Source organism: Cynocephalus volans, chromosome 7, assembly GCF_027409185.1.
Source record: "Cynocephalus volans isolate mCynVol1 chromosome 7, mCynVol1.pri, whole genome shotgun sequence".
Taxonomy (NCBI): Eukaryota; Metazoa; Chordata; class Mammalia; order Dermoptera; family Cynocephalidae; genus Cynocephalus; species Cynocephalus volans.
Window position 1 is genome coordinate 65,270,299 of NC_084466.1, and position 17,611 is coordinate 65,287,909.

General features: G+C 37.9%; 1 pseudogene; it reads left to right on the forward strand.

Annotated features, from left to right (window-relative positions):
• Positions 1-13,844: 13,844 nt before the first annotated feature.
• LOC134382764 (charged multivesicular body protein 1B2-like) lies at positions 13,845-16,099 on the forward strand (annotated as a pseudogene).
• Positions 16,100-17,611: the final 1,512 nt, after the last annotated feature.

Below are 17,611 nucleotides of genomic sequence, written 5' to 3' on the forward strand. Positions count from 1 at the left end.
ACAACCTGGGCGTTGTATGCAATTCTACAGTGCTTGAACAATCTAAGTCATTTATTTTTGTTTCACATCTGAAAATATAGCTATGGTAAAAAGTACAGAGGCAGTGCATATTTTAAAGAATGAATATTTTACTCTCCCTCTTTTTGTGCAAAAGGTAAGCTTCTTTATTTTTCTATAACCATATTAAATTTCTATTTTTACCCACCCCTACTTCCAATTTATGGCATAATGCTTAATTGACTCAACTCCACGTGAATTATGTCAGATTCAGTGACCTCAATTATTTTGAGTTCAAAACCTAGTTACCTGCAGGGTGTTGCATTGGTAGGGAGGGGGCTTTCCCCTCCTCTGTCTTGATCTGCTCTTTTATGACCTGTGCTGAAGCCACTGGCAGCTGCTAATGTTGATATATGCTGGGAAGACCCATCCCCCATGTGGCACTCAGCTAGTCTAATGTTGGAATCTCACCGAGATCGCCAATTGTCTAGCTACTCAACTACGCCAGTTGTCGTGCTCTTTTACCTGCTGGTAATCCTGCCAAGTACTGGGCCTATTGTCCAACTAGGGCTGGGTCTGGAGCTCACAGACCCCTCAAGCCCATTCCAGAATGGTCCACAAACCCTTCACAGGCCAGTCTGGGTCACCAGTCCCCTCACACGCAGGTCTATTGAGCTAGGTAACCAGCAAACAGGTCCTCGGAAGCCATAGGTTGGAAAGAATGGCTGGGCGGGTGGATGCCTGAGGCAGTGAACCACAGCCAAATCACAGCATCCTGCAGGTGCACTACCCCCGCCCACACACAACCTATTCACAGCAAATGCTCGGCAAGATTCTGAACATCTGAGGGGCCCTGACCATTTTCCTATATTTTCCCAACACCCCATCAGAACTGGCCAGAGTCCAAAGATGCATTGCTTAGTCATGACCCCATGGCCATTTCTGGGTCCTTCCAGCTCTGTGTCTCATTGAAGCCACTCTTTACCACCAGTAAGAACATCGAACTGTTTCCCACACACCATTGAAGTTAGAAATCAGAGGCGGTTACATTCAGACCCATCTGCCCAGGTGCTGCATGCAACCATCTCTGTTCTGATGGGTTGCCTTGGCATAAGGATGCTCTATGAGAACAGGCACCTCCCAGGGCAAAAAGGCCCCCAAGGGCAACACTCATCTCCTTTACTCTTGGATCTCCAAATTGAAAGGGAGAATAGGGTTTCCTCACCTCTTGCTCCTGCCCAGGACTTGTCCCATTGTAATAAAAGATGAGGCACACAGTTTCCCGCATCAAGGTCTAACTCTCTTGCTTTATCTCCTAATCTCCCTTTTCCCCTCTCCCCTCAACCTCCAAAATCCATGGGTACCTATCGAATTTTGATTGGAAAACAAAGAAAAGGAATTTTCTCATTCACTACCTTTTTTTCCCCAGATTTTTCCTGTCTTATACGTGATTTAAAGCTTTAAAGAATTTAACACCTTGGTTGACTAGTTCCTTTTTTATTTATGAGGACTGAAGTAAAATGAGCTCTCTCATAAATGGCTAATGGAATTTTAGATGGTACAAACTTTTAGAATTAGGTTTTATGAGACCTAAACATTAATTCTATTCCTGTGATTCTAGCTTAAGAAAATAATCATAAACCTGAAAATATTTTTACACAAAAATGCTAAGTACCACATCATTTATAATAGTAGCTCAAAATGAAAACCTTCCATTTCCAAAAATAGGGATGTAGAAAATCACAGTATTTTTCTGTGGTGCAATAACATGCAACCATTAGAAATTGTGTTGAATAAGGGGATTAGCAGTATGAAGAAATACTTGTTATAGAAAGCTAAATTAAAAAGTAAGGGTAAACTACACACCAGGTTTCAAAGACTTTTTATGGGAAAAAAAAGAATGTAAAATAATTTTTATACTAACTACATGTTCAAATGATAAGATTTTGGGTTAAATAAAATATTACTAAAACTAATGTCACCTGTTTGTTTTCACGTCTAGTAACTGTGGTTCCCAGAAGATGTTAAATTGCACAGGTGGCTTGAATTATATTTCTATAGGATGGCACTGATCTAGAGACTCGCAAAGATCAATAAATGCTATTGTATTTCAATAATACAGACTCATGTACATAAAGTGAACCAACCTCAATAAAAAGATGTTTTCAACAGCTACATTTGTCTCTCATAAAGGTATTCATTTTTCTATTTTTTTCTGCTCCTCTGAGCACACCAAGTGAACACACAAACTTCTGATAGATGTGAACTTCTCTTGACCTCATTACTTGAGCATTTGATTACATATGTTGTCTCTCTCCTATGTGAAGAAGCCTGTGCCCTGTCTCCAGGAGCTGGGCAGTAGCCAGCAACAGGTGAGCTGCACCTGAGGAGCAGCAGGAACCCAAATCAATGATGATTGGGCACAGCAATAAGAAATATTTTCAAATACTACTATTGAATAAAGATGGCCCCTGAATAAAAAACAATGCATGATTGTAACTCGATTTATCTGCTTCATTTTGTGTTAATACCCTGTGACATTTTGTTCAGAGCATTCTCAAAGCAAATGCCACAAATCCTAAAAATCTCTTTTAGAAGACAACGTTGTCCCTGAACCTAAGGTGAAGTCATTAACAGGAGACTCAGCCTGTAACTTCAAAAGGCTCCAGCCCTGGAGGACAGAGCTGGGAGGGGAGGAACCACCGAAGAGGCAGGGACCCAGGTGCTGAGGTGTTGTGGGGACTTGGCCCCAGATTCAGGCCATTTGGACACACAGTGGCAAAAGCAATGTATTACTTAGCCAATGCTATTAGCAGGAGCTTTGACTAACTGATTTGTTGTTGCTGTTGTTTTTCGTAAGAGCAATTGTGCAAATCAGCAAAATATAAAAAAAATAAGCCTTTCTCTCTGAGCCTGACAGAACAGACATACCCTGATTAATAGCGCATCAATTCTACAGGCTGTCTTCTACCAACCAGCAAGCAATTCTGCTGTGCCCCTTTATTAAGGAGTACGTTTCTGCATTTTATCTGTTCTAAGGATTGCTATTACTCATCAAAATAAGATCTACAAATTATTTTTGGTTTATTTTCAGGAACAATGAGTTCACTTAATTTACAACGGAGAAAGAGTTATAACCATGAGATGGGAACACATTAAATTTCTCAAAACTCTGCCTTTGCCAAATGACAACCTCACCATGTAAATTTGCCCTCCAAGTTTCTCTAGAGCTGTGTCTTTAACAAGATTAGCGAAGTGTTTACCTGCTCTCTAGGAGGTAGAAAGACCTCGATTTTTTCAGAGCTCTGCTGAACTTAACCAACATTACAACTGACTTGGTTTAGCTATCTGTTATTTTTTTATTGTATTCTCCTTCCTTCTGACCTGCTGTGTGGTTTTGCTCCAGATCACACAACAAAGATGCTCTGAAGTGGGTCCCCAGTTCCCTGCATGTGAAGGTTAATTCTAGGTGTCAGCTTTGTTAGATGAAGGAATACTGAGAAACAAGGTAAAGCTATCTTTTTAGGTGTATCCATCAGGGTGTTTCCAACAGAAATTAGTATGAGAGTCTGACTGGCCTGTGTAGGAAAGATCCACCCCCAATGTGGGTGGGAACCACCCGATCCACTGGGGGTCCGGAGAGAACAAAAGACAGAGGGAAGAGGTGAAGCTCTCTCTCGATCTGATCCGTTGGAGCTGGGATACACTGTTCTCTTCTATCTGTGGACATCAGAGCTCAAGGGTCTTCAGCTTTAGGGTTCCAGGACTTACACCAAGGACACCATCAGCTTCCCTGGTTTTGAGGCCTTTGGGCATGGACTGAGCCATGCTACTTGCATCCAGTTTATAAATAGATGGCCTATCGTGGGACTTTACTTCATAGTCACGTGAGCTAATTCCCCTAATAAATCCCTCTCATATAATTATAACACATCCTATTGATTCTGTCTCTCTGGAGAACCCAACTAATACACCACCATAATGCCCCTTCTACCTTTTATGAGTTTCTGGGCAACGCTTGCATCTCAGTTAACTGCTTTTCTTCTCTTGCCTCATCTGATCCAGAGCTGTGCAGTGAGGGCCATGGAGGGTTGTAGACATTAGGGTCGAAAGAAAAAGTGCTATGTGTTTCCATGACAGGGAAATGATCAAAGAGAGAGATCCGCAGTGGTGAAGAGACCTGCCTTTCAATGCTGGTGTGAATGAAACTTTCATTTCTTTGCACCAGCAGCAGCTCAGGCAACTCTACTTCTGTCAGCTGAAAAAAGGCTTAAAGAAGAAACAAGATCAAATAGCTCTGCACACTCCCTGGTCAACAGGCAATTTCCCCAGGGTGATCTTCTGACAACTGTGACTGTGCAAGCTTCAGTGTAACGAGATACTTTCTCCAGTTATGAGGAATGCTCAGGATATATATACACAGACAAGTCATTACAGCACCCCATTGCTGTTGGAGACTCCAAAATACATCTTGCTTAGGGATTTTCTCCATGTGGGCCCTTGAGAGTAGACTCCTGAAACCAGACTGACTTTCTAAGAAGTCTGTTCTATGCTTTAAATTTACAGGAAATGTTTTTCAGACCTTTTGACCATACAAAGCAATAGGCTTCTCTGCCTTGTCCCCTGGCCTTATTCCAGGTGGGCTGCACTCACCCCTAATTTTCCCAAGGCTCCCAGTCATAAATCTATGTCTATTAGGCTTTCAAGGAGGCATATGTCTTCCTTCTAATTTCCCATGTTAAAAATTTCTTCATTTTTATCTCTTGTTACTCTTGTGCTGCCTTCCCTGTGGACACAGGGATTTACCTTGCCATTTATTTGTTTGCCTAAGTATTTAATGCCTGCTTCACCTCTACTGCCCTCCACCTTCAGGTCCTATACCTGCCCCTCATCTCTAGTCAGTAAGAATGTCCAAAAATTTATTTATGAAGCATTTCAGAGGAAACAAATAAGAAGCACACAGAAGAATGTTTCTGCCATGGCACAGGGGCTTGTTTAGCTGACATTCAAATTTAACATCAACTAGCCTTTTTACCAAGGCTTTGTTATCAATTGCTAATCATTTTAGAGAGTTTCTTCAATAATGAACACTGAAGCATTAGATCAAAAGAAATGGATAGAGAAAAGCAATAACTTTTGAATGTTGTTTCTCTTTGCCAACTAACTCATTTAAATAGAGAAGTTTGATTTTACGCACATTTTTAAGCTAATCCCACCAAGTTTGAGTTTCAGACTAACAAGAGTCCATGAAGCTTTGTTATTAATTAATAAACCACATAGCTATAACTTGGAATAGTTTTCTTCTAAGTTTTAGGACAACTTTCATGCAAGGGGCCAGACTAACATGAGGATGTTCCAGGGGGAAGGTGCTATAGCCAGAGTGGCTGGAAATCCTGGGGAACGAAGCCCGCTCGTAACCCCTAAATTCACAAGCTACTTCCCTATCAAAATAGACCCACAAGTGACTTCTAGACCTTGCCATTCATACTTCCCCAGTCTCCAACTGGGTGAGAAGAAAAAAACTTTCTCCATTCAAAACAGGGGAAAGACATTGTCCAGCCACTTACCTCATGATGTTGGGCATAAAACAGATAAGCTTAAGAAGCTGTAGAGTTACACACAGTGTCCATGTCTGTCCCTATATCTGTCCAAAAATGTTATTTCTTCAGTCAAAAGGAGTTTAAATACTTTACCATAGTGTAACTTAGAACACACATTGAAGACCTGAAAGTTCACTGCAAATGGGAAAAAACACCATTTTCTATAATTAATGCAAATGATCAGTCTTTTGCTGAGGGATATTTAATCTCTTAGCAATACCATTGGTAAGGATTCTGCTTAACTAAAATGTTGAGCAAGTACATAAGTAAAGACTAAGGGCTTCTGAAAAGTTATCACAGGATTCCTTACAAAAACAAACATCGTATCAGCTTTAGCGTCAGCAAACCTAGAAGATGAAAGAGCACAGACTATTACCAAGGTTAAGAGTTCTCTCCAGGTGTGATTACAGATAGACGGGTAGATTAAGTAAGGCTCAGAGTGGTGACACAAGGTGAAGAGAATCTCTAACACATTTCATAAGCAGAAGTTTACTTACCTGTGGTGGAATTAAAAGTGTTAGCAACCCAACTTTCCTCCAATTCATATCCAAACTTCTTCACAGAGTCCTTTACACGTCCTGTCTTCATTTCTCTCATCTTTGGCTTGAATTTTACTTCTACCTCCATCATTCCACTGACATCTTCTGGCAAAGTCAGCAATGACTTCCATGTCATTTAGCCTCATAGACAATGTGTGCTCATCTTACATGCCTCTCAGTAACACTTGACACTGATGATCAGGCCCTCCTTCCTACATCATCCTCTGCTTTTGGCCTTGTGGCACAGCCCTTGTGACACAGGCCTGCCCTCTGGCCTCTTACTGTCTTCTTCAAAACGTGCTCTTCCTCCTCTCTATTGGCCAGTAAATGGTAAAGTTTCTCAAGGTTCATTTTTGGATCTTTTTCTCTTCTTCCTCTCTACTGTCTTAATAGGTCATTTTATCTACACATGTGATGTCAGTCAAGACCACCTACAAGGGTAACTCAAAACTTACTAAATATCTCTAACCTATATTTCTCCCCTGATCTGTAGACTGTCTCGACATCTCCACTTGTATGTTGAAAACACACCTCAGATTCAACATGTCTAAAGTGAGTCTGTGATCTGCCCAAATCTAATCCACTCACCATCTCCATCTCAGTGATGGTACCACCGACTTGCATATGCTTGAAATCATGAACTTGCTTTTTTACCTCTCACTTCTTGTCTATAACTAATCCACTAACAAATTCAGCCAACTTCCCTCCTACACATCTCCAGAATCTATTCTCTTCTCTCCTTCTACTACTAGAATAGCCCCTCCATTGTCTTCTATTGCCACCTTCAAGCTGTTCCTCCCATTATAGTAACCTTTGGAAAATGTCCTTTCTAAACACATCCAATTATGTCATTCTTCAGATTTAAATGCCCCCCAGTGGCTTTATATAGCATTTAAGATAAAAATCTTTAACATCTGCATAATCTTACCTCTGTTTATTTCTCCTACTTTATTTTTCACAATGTTATTCATTATTCTCTGTTTTTCAGCCATAGTGGTCATATTTCAGGTCTCATAGTGCTCTCTTCTGCCACAGGGCATTTGCACAGGCTATTTCCTCTGCTGGGAACATTCCTCCCTTCCCCTAGCACTATACTTGTTAACTCTTCTTCTTCCTACAATACTCAGCTCAATCTTCTTTTCCTCAGGGAAGATTTTCTGGACCTTTCATCTCATTTGCAATTTTTCATATATTTGTTTGCTCCTTTTTTTTTGTTTGTTTGCTCCTTTTTTTGAACATCAGTTTAATGCACTAAACAGTAATTTCCAAGGAGACAGAAGCACAACTGCTTTGTTCTCCTCTGTATCCTAGGCCTATGAACATCACAGGTCCTTGCACATACTGAGTATTTAATAAATATTTGTTGACTAACTGAATGAGCAAACCCTCACAACCAGCAATTTACTTCCCTTCATACAATCAGATAGTCTATCATATATACCTTATATTAATTAAGACTTTTTTTATGCTGTTGAATGATGATTCATAGAGAAATGAAAAAAGCAAGAAAGTACTAAGCATCTGAAGGTGGGATTAAAAGGTGCTAAGGTAATGCAAAATTAGAACCAGTCCAAAAGGAAGCTCTTAAAAAATGAAATAAAAACACCACATTGTCACAATCTGACCAGTGAGTAGGATGACATTTCTGGAGGGTAATTGGGTGTCATTTTGATGATCTGAAATTTTGACAGAGTCTTGAAGGAATCAAGGCTTCATCATAGGGTCAGGCAGTCTGATCATTTACATGATTATGGGGCATTTTATAACCACTTTTATCAAATAGCACAATGGTTTGTACAGCTACCTAAGAATTAGAACCACTTAGGAGCTTTTCTTTAAAAATACAGGTATCTGGACTATTCTCCCTGACATTTAATTTAGAATTAAATTAGAATTGGGATCTGTAAGATCAAGTTTGCAGCAGGGTACATCTTGCTGTTCAGAAAAGTAAAGATGTCTTGCCCAAACATCACACACACACACAATGGAAACATGTCAAAAAGACACAAGAGTTAGCTTGAAGGGGCCCCCACTGGCCAAAGCTAGACCAATCTGAGCATCAAAATAAACAAGATTAGTTATAGATTATAACCCATTGAGTAAAATAAAAATCCATGAGTCCATACTGATAATAGAGACAGATACAAATATATGATAGTGAATGAATAGATAGATAGGATAGGATCAGATGTGTAGATGATACATAGATTTGTACATGGACAGAATAGGATATTGGGTTATTCGTAACAGTAGAAGACCAACTGATATATGTGGAGATTGGCATGGGCAAGAGTCAACAATGGTTGCTAAATGTAAGGTACAATGTTTGATGAGCAGTAGGATATGTGCTTATATTAAATATTTCCCCATAAATTCCTTATTATTTGTAAGAGGAAAAACAGTAACTATGCAGTAGAGAAACTGAACAAAACCTTCACTGGGTGATCAAAATTAATATCATCAAAGGGAGGCAGATGGGTGCTGTGCACTTCTGGATGTGACGCCCTATGAGAGACATATGTCACTTTTGTAGTATTCTGGCAAGGAATACATTAATTTAAATCTAATTACGAGGAAACATTAAACAATCCCAAAGTAAGGATCATTCTGTAAAACAATTGGCCTGTAGTTTTCAGAAGTGTCAATGCAACATAAAAAAAGACAAAGAAAGGCTGAGAGAATATTCCAGGTTAAAGGAGATTAAAGAGACATGAAAATTAAATGCAATACATAATCCTGGACTGGGTATTGGACTGGAGGAAAAAATTATTCTATAAATGGCATTATTGAGACAACTGACAAAATTAGAATATGTATTATAGGCTAGATAAAAATAGTGCATCAGTGTTAAATTCTCAGAACTTGATAGCTGTACAGTGGTAACTTAAAAGAATATTCTTATCCTGAAGAGAGGAAACAAATGTGGAAAAACGTTTAAAATTATGAAATCTTGATAAAGGGAAAACAGGAATACTGTGTAATAATATTGCAATCTTTCTACAGATTTTAAAGTTATTTCAAAGTAAAAAGATTTTTAATATAACTCCCCAGGTGACTCTTATGATTGGCATTTGGGGATCTCAAATAACAGTGTGAATGTTATCGTAAGAAACTAACAGGATGCTTTCTCATATTCTGTCCTGTTATTTCTATAATAGCCCTTGATTGGATAATCAATGTATTATCTGGAGTTATCATGCAGGTAAACAACCAGGTAGGGACAATCAGAAGTATTATATAAGGGGAAGAAATAGACATACATTTATACTTAAGCTTCTGAACAAACTTTCCATGCAATCAATTACTTGTCTCAACACTTTCAGACTTTTCTAATATAATAACATGTGCAATAATGATCTGCCTGAATGCTTACTCTTTATGATCATGAATTAATGATCACAAAAAACCCTCAAAATTCCACAGATACTCAGGTGTTTTTTGGTTTTTGTTTTTTTTTTTTTTTTCCTTCTTCCTTCCTATTTCCCATTAATGATAAAACATTGAAACAAAAGATCTTTGGGGAATATGCCTAATTGACCCATAATAAGATTCTCCATTTTTATAACTACCTTTTGACTACTTGTTGTGTACCAGATGCTTTGTCAAGTGCTTCAGGAAAGGGCAGGTTATGCTGCTGCGGCTAATACTGCCAAGGACCTCGGTGGCTTATGACAACAAAGGTGTATAACTTGCTCACACTACGGGTCCATCACAGATCAGCAATGAGATTCTACTCACAGTAGTTATTCAAAGAGTCACATTAACAGAGCAGCCACCATCCTGAATACTTGATCACCATGCCAGAGGGAGAGGGGTCTCTGGAAGGTTTTGTACCAGCCCCCAAAATGACACCCATCACTTCCATTTACAATTCATTGGCCGGAATAAGTCATGTGGCCCCATTCAACCAAAAAGGGATGCAATGCTACCTTGGACCTGGGAGGTGGAGGGCCTCCCATCAAACAGTGTTAATAACTACAAAACACACATTCAATCATTTCTCCTTATCCTTGCCCAGTAGCTCAATGAAGTAGTGACTTTCACTATCCTCATTTTATGGAAGAGAAACCAAAGCTTACAGAAATTTAGTAAACTGCCCACAGTTACATAGAAAAGGAGCCAGGATTTGAACACAGATTTGTGTGATTCCCAAATCTGTGATCGTATCTTCTAAGATATGCTACCCACATGCTTATCCTCCTTTCTTTAGTCTCAGCACAGGCTTTTTGTACTGTTAAGAAGAGGCTTTACCCAGAAGTATGTGGACTGACGTGGCAATGGAGAGACAGTCTTACTTGTGAGAAAATACTCTTTCACTCCAGCTGGCTAGAGCTGTCCAACTCATTCCCACCCTTGATTCTTGGTAAGGTTTTTTTCATCTTGCCACCTAGCTCCTGCCTTCCGCAGTTCACTTCCACTGCAGCACACATCACTCCACCAGCAAGGTCTATTTCTCTTAGCCACCCTCTCAGACAAGCACATCTGCCTGGCTGGCAAAATTCTTCCCCAAATCCTCACCATACTGATTTTCAGACATGTGGATACAACTGAACTGGGCAGTATTCCAGTGTGCTCTAGCCCACTTACAGCTTGGAATTCTGTGATGCATGCTTTCTCATCTTATGGATAATCTTTCCAAAGTATTGTCATGTTTTCCATCAGTCAGCCAATGGCATGAGTTAAATGTTTGTATTCCCCCAAGATTCACATGTTGAAATCCTAACCCCAAATGTGATGGAATTCGTAGGTGGGGCCTTTGGGAGATAATTAGGTCATGAGGGTGGAGCCCACATGAATGGGATTAATGCCCTTAAAAAAGGAACTCCAGAGAGCTGTTTCTCGTTCTTTCTGCCATGTGAGGGCACAGCAAAAAGTTGGCAATCTACAACCCACTAGAGGCACCTTACTAGAACCCAAAAATGCAGGCACCCTGATCTAAGACTTCCAGCCTCCAGAACTGTGAGAAATAAATTTCTGTTGTTAATAAGCCACCCAGTTTATGGTATTTTGTTACAGCAGTTCAAACAGACTAAAACAGCCAATAAGTCTCAGTGGGCCACTCTGCATAACAATAGCCAAGCACATCCTCAGTGGGGTGAGGAAATACACTCTGCCCAATCCAGCTGGAGTACTGCAAATCACATGACAAAGAGTGTGTATGGGTGTATACTTCTATAAAAGAGAATGAGTAAAGAATCAGAAACAATAATCCAGACTTTGACCCCAAAGAAATAGGAGATGAAGGAGATGATAGATAAATTCTTTGCCCTTCCTTACTCCCATCCCTCCACCCCAAAGAATTGTTCCTGGGCAAGGTAGTTACTGATGGCCAGTTCAGAGATGATAAAGAAACCAGCTGGGTTTCTTGCAGGACCATCACAGGCACAGTAACATACCAGCTTGTATTTGTTTTCTCTCTTTTCTTACTTCTTTGCTGTTGCAATCCTAGAATTGCATCTCATAAATAAAATATTAAGTAAGATTCAACTCAGACTAGTTTTTCTAAGGAACTGGGGTTAGGATGGTAGGCTTATGAGATACACATCCCTGCAGGTTTTCTATAATGGTGGGAGAGATGTGTGTGCGTGTGTGTGCGTGTGCGTGTGTGTGTGTGTGTGTGTGTGTGTGAGAGAGAGAGAGAGTTTGAGTTCATAGATCCAAATATCAGATCTAGGACTTGGAGGCACAGTTATGCTTAACCCAACACCAAACCCAGATGAAGGTTAATATTTTAAATTGTGATCATAGTAGAAAGCTCTGAAGGTATCCTCTGTGACTCCAAATATTCTTTTCCCTCTGCCTATAATGTCCTTGTCCCACTTGCAAAAACATATTTATCTTTCCAGGCTCTGATGCTCACTAGCTCTCTCCCCTGGGAGACCTTACTTGACAAATTCTTTATTATCCACAGCCAGATGCTCTGTTTTCCTACTTGTCATACAATTTGGCTTTTTATAGACTTTATTGGCAATAGCAATAGAGTTGACTTTAATAACACGTACTTTTATTTTATTAAAATTGGGCAAGTTTACTTATGAAATACTGTTGTTAATTTCTACTTACAGCAGATGTTATAGCCTTAGACCTAAGGTTTTCCTCCAGAAAAAGTGGAAGTATCAACTGCTTTTTAGAATTGATAGTTGGTGCTTCAAAAGCATTTTATTCAAATGCTGAATTTAAACAAAACAAAACAAAAAACCCTTCGGACACAAAGAATTGATTTGTTTTGGTTTGCATACATATTTCAGGACTCTTTTTCTGCTAGTTCATTGTTGAAGAATAAAAACCCAACTGACTTTTATATATTGATTTTGTATCCTGCAACTTGACTGAATTTGTTTATCAGCTCTAAGAGTTTTTTGGTAGCATCTTTAGGTTTTTCTATAGATAGGATCATGTCATCTGCAAACAGGGACAATTGACTTTGTTTTTTCCAATTTGGATGCCCTTTGTTTCTTTCTCTTGCCTGATTCCTCTGCCATCACTTCCTACACTATGTTAAACAGGAGTTGTGAGAGTGGGCATCCTTATCTTGTTACTTTCTGAAAGCTTTTCCCCATTCAATATGATATTGACAGTGGGTTTGTCAGATTTGGCTTTTACTGTGTTGAGATACTTTCCTTCTATACCTAATTTTTTGTTGACAGTGCCATAATGAGATGTTGAATTTTGTCAAATGCTTTTTCTGTATCTATTGAGATGATCATGTAGTTTCTGTCCTTGATTTTGTTGATGTGGTGTACCACATTTACTGATTTGCATATGTTGAATCATCCTTGCATCCCTGGGATGAATCCCACTTGATCATAATGTGTAATCTTTTTGACATACTATTTTCTAATATTTTGTTGAGGATTTTTTTAATTTATTTATTTATTTATTTATTACAAATATTCATGAGATACAAAGCTGATTGTCCCCCCTCCTGCCCAAGATGTGGGGGGCAGATTCATATTAGTGGCATATCCATTACCAGAAATTACTTTTGTACTCTTTGTCCTCTCCCAATTATCCCCCAATCTCCCTCCCCTTCTCCCTCTCCCCTCAACTCCAGTTTGTAGCCCTAGGAATATTCCCTCCCTCTGTTGGATCATGGAACTACTGTGTTCTTTCTTTCCTGCCTTCTTTTCTCTCTTAGCTCTCACATATGAGTGAGCACATGCAGTATTTATCCCTCTGTGCTTTGCTTGTTTCACTCAACGTAAGTTTCTCCAGGTTCATCCATGTTGTTGCAAATGGGAGTATTTCATTCTTTTCTATGGCAGAGTAGTATTCCATAGTGTATATATACCACAGTTTCCTTATCCAGTCATCTATTGATGGACATTTAGGTTGGTTCCATGTCTTGGCTATTGTAAACAGAGCTGCAATAAACATGGGAGTGCAGGTATCTCTTCGACATGATGATTTCCATTCCTCTGGATTTATACCCAGAAGAGGGATTGCTGGATCATATGAAAGATCTATCTGTAGTTGTTTGAGAAACCTCCAAATTGTTTTCCAAAGTGATTGTCCTAATTTACAGTCCTACCAACAGTGCAGGAGCATTCTCTTCTCTCCACACCCTTGTCAGCATTTGTTATTCACTTTCTTTTTCATTATAGCCAGTCTAATTGGGGAGAGGTGGTATCTCAGTGTAGTTTTAATTTGCATTTCCCTGATGACTAGTGATGGTGAGCATTTTTTCATGTACCTGTTGGCCATTTGTATGTCTTCCATTGAAAAATGTCTATTCAGCTCCTCTGCCCATTTTTTAATTGGGTTATTTGTTTTTTAATGTATAATTGCTTGAGTTTTATGTATATTCTGGATATTAGTCCCTCATCAGATGCATAATTGGCAAAAGTTTTCTCCCACTCTGTAGGTTGTCTTTTCACTCTGTTGATTATTTCTTTTGCAGTGCAAAAACTTTTTAGTTTGATATAGTCCTATTTGTTTATTTTTTCTTTTGCTGCTTGTGATTTCAGGCTCATGATTTTGCACCTATGTTCATCAAGGATATTGGCCTACAGTTTTGTTTTTCTGTTGTATCTTTATCCAATTTTGGTATCAGGGTGATTCTAGCCTCATAGAATGAGTTTGGGAGAATGGCCTGTTTCAATTTTTTGAAATAGTTCGAAAAGGATTGGTACTAATTCTTCCTTGAAGTTTTAGTAGAATTCAGCAGTGAGGTCAACTGGTCTTAGACTTTTCTTTGTTGGCAGACTATTGATTACTGCTTCAATGTCGTTGCTTGTTATTGGTCTGTTCAGGGTTTCTATTTCTTTTCATACAGTGAATCACCTTTAACAAAACCAGTTACTAAATTATCCATCCTTTTCTCACTAATTTGTGGTGACACTTCTCTCTTATAACAAGCTCTCAATATATTTGGGTCTTCATCTATTATACAACATGGTCTTTTTGTTTGTTCCTACACAGTACCACAATATTTTATTTAAAATAGCTTTCCAGTACATCTTAATCTGATAAAGCCAACCTATACTGTTTTTCTCAGTATTATTTTTAATTATTCATGGGTTTATTCTTCATATAATTTCAAAGTAAGTTTGTCCAGCTCCACAGAATATACTAAGGACATTTTTCACAGAATACCATTAAATATATAGAACAGAGGTCTGCAAACTTTTTCTGTAAAGGACAAATAGTAAATATTTTAGGTTTTGCGGGCCATGCAGTCTCAGCTGCAACTATTCAACTCTGCTATTAAAGAACAAAAGAAGCCATAGACATACATAAACAAAGAGAGTAGCTATGCTACGATAAAACTCTGTCTACAAAAAGAGGAAGCAGGCCGGGGCTTGGCTTCTCTGTATCAATGTCCTGACATCTGATATTGATCAATTCGAGGAGAATTCATATCTGTAAATTGTTAGTTATTGCTCCATCTTTTTCAAGTTGGTATTTAATGTTCTTTAACAGATTCTTTTAATTATGTCTCTAAGAGACTATTATTATAACAATCCTATATTATTCTTTGTAACACCTAGACAAATTGTATATATATTTTTTGTTATTGTTGCTATTGTTATTGTAAATGGCATCTTATTTTCCATAATAGCTTTTCTTTAGTTACTGCTGGTTTAGGGAAACACACTCATGCTGTATGTTAATAGTGTATCCAGAAACCCTTCTGAATTTATAATCTTATTAGTTCCATTGTCTGTTCTGTGATTCTTTTGGTTATTATATGTTAATCAAGATATCATTTGTAACTAATAATGTTTCCTACTCCTCTCTAAATCTTATAGCTTTTTTTTTCTTTTTATTTAATAATGAGGGACATGTAGTTCCATCTTGAACTCTAGTAATGGTAGTAGACATACTTGTGGTTTACTGAACTTAAAGGTAAAAGTCTAGCATCCTGAGAAAAGTCATCGGACCATGTTGAATACAGAGAAACATCTAACTTGAAGTTTGCTGCAAAAGAACTTAATAGGAATACCAAGAAATGTGATAAAGAGGAAATGGCTGAAAAGGCCAAGATTAAAAAGACCATTCAGAAGGCAATACAGAAGTTGCAAGAATATGTGCTGAAAATGCAATCCACCAGAAAAACCAAGCAATCAATTTTTTGAGAATGGGTAATAGGACTGGTACTGTGGCAGCCAGAGTTCAAACTGCAGTAACAATGGGCAAGGTAACAAAGCCATGGCAGGTGTAATTAAGTCTATGGAGTCTGAAATTTGAAAAGACTTCTACCTTGATGGACAAATTTGAACACCAATTTGAAATGGTGGATGTTCAAATACAACAATGGAAGACACAATGAGTAGCACTACTGCCCTCACAACATCACAAAACCAGGTGAATAGGCTGCTTCAAGAAGTAGCAGATTAAGCTGGCCTTGATCTCAGTATGGAACTACCACAGGCTTAGACAAGTCCTGTTGGCACAAGTGTTGCTTTGATGAAACAGGATGAACTATCACAGAGGCTTGTTTGTCTACATGATCAAGTATAATCTAAAGAACTAGTGCTTCTGTTTGCTTCACTTGATTCTGAAATATTCTTTGTGTGTGTATAGAAATACACATAAGTTGCACTCCAATTATGCTAGAAACACTATATATGTCAGGAGGCTAAACACTATTTGTATATAATGCTTTCTTTTACTTTCCAGTACTTTCCAATACTTCAAGAAATTCTAGGGAGTTTCCACCTTGACAGATTTTATAGTTCTGTATATTATGTGTAGAAGTGTGAAGGACATATTTTTGTAGATGTCTTTGACAGAGCTAGCATTAGCTTCTTGTATATTACATATCTTTGTCAAAAGTTAGATTAAAAATCTAGCACCAAAGTACTACAGAGTAAAAGTACTTTATACCAAACAAAGTATAGAATAAATTTTGTGGGTTTTTTTTTAATTCAAAATAGTTTTAAATCTCTGCAGTGAAAGATGATCCATAAAAATAAAAGTAATGAAAGCACGTTTACTTAATATGTTCACATAGCCAAAAACATCCCATTTAGTGTCATATAATAGACAATGCTATTTTGTGTGTTTTATGTTTGTTTTTGTTATCCAAGCAGAAATGCAGTTGACTTTTCATCTGTTCATCAGCTTTTACATTTAAATTATTAAAATTTTTACCCAGTAATTTAATGACTCTTGTAGAATTCCTTAAACTTTTAAAAATGTTTCATTGATAATTTTCCCATGTAATAGAAAAATTCTGCAACATTAAATCAAATAAATTAAAGTTTATTTTAAAAATTTTTCTCTTTGCTAAATATCATTGTCATAAAGACTTTCAGAAAAATTTAACTTTTCATATTTTCAAATGAAATTCTGAAACACATTTTTAATGTTTCTCCTATTTCTACTCAACTCTTTTTATGCTGTATTTTATTTTATTTATTATTGAATCATAATTGATTATACATGTCTGTGGGGTACAGAGTTGCACATCAATACCTATGTGCAATATGTGATGCTCAAATCAGGAAAATTAGAATATTCAATACAATATAATGTTATCATTTTTCATGGTCCTTTATCAATTTCTCCCCAACCTGCTTTCCCCCTCCCACTTTCTCACCTCAGTTCTGTTCTCTCTTTTTGAAAGTTCAATGCATTATTGTGATTGTTGTATCTTTCTTTCTTGCTTGCTTGCTTTCTTTCTTTATTTTTTTAGCTTCCACTTATGAGTGAGGATATGTGGTATTTCTCTTTCTATGCCTGGCTTATTTCACATAACATAATTTTCTCTAAGGTTATCCATGTTGCTGTGAATGGCAGTATTTCACTCTTTTTTATGGCTGAGTAGTACTCCATTGTGTATATATACATTTTCCTGATCCAGTCATCCAACGGTGGACATTTAAGTTAGTTTCAACTCTTGGCTATTGTAAATAGAGCTTTGATAAACACGGGGCTGCAGATATCCCTCTGACATGATGATTTCCATTCCTTTGGGTATATACCCAGGACTGGGATTGCTGGATCATATGGAAGTTCTATCTGTAGTTT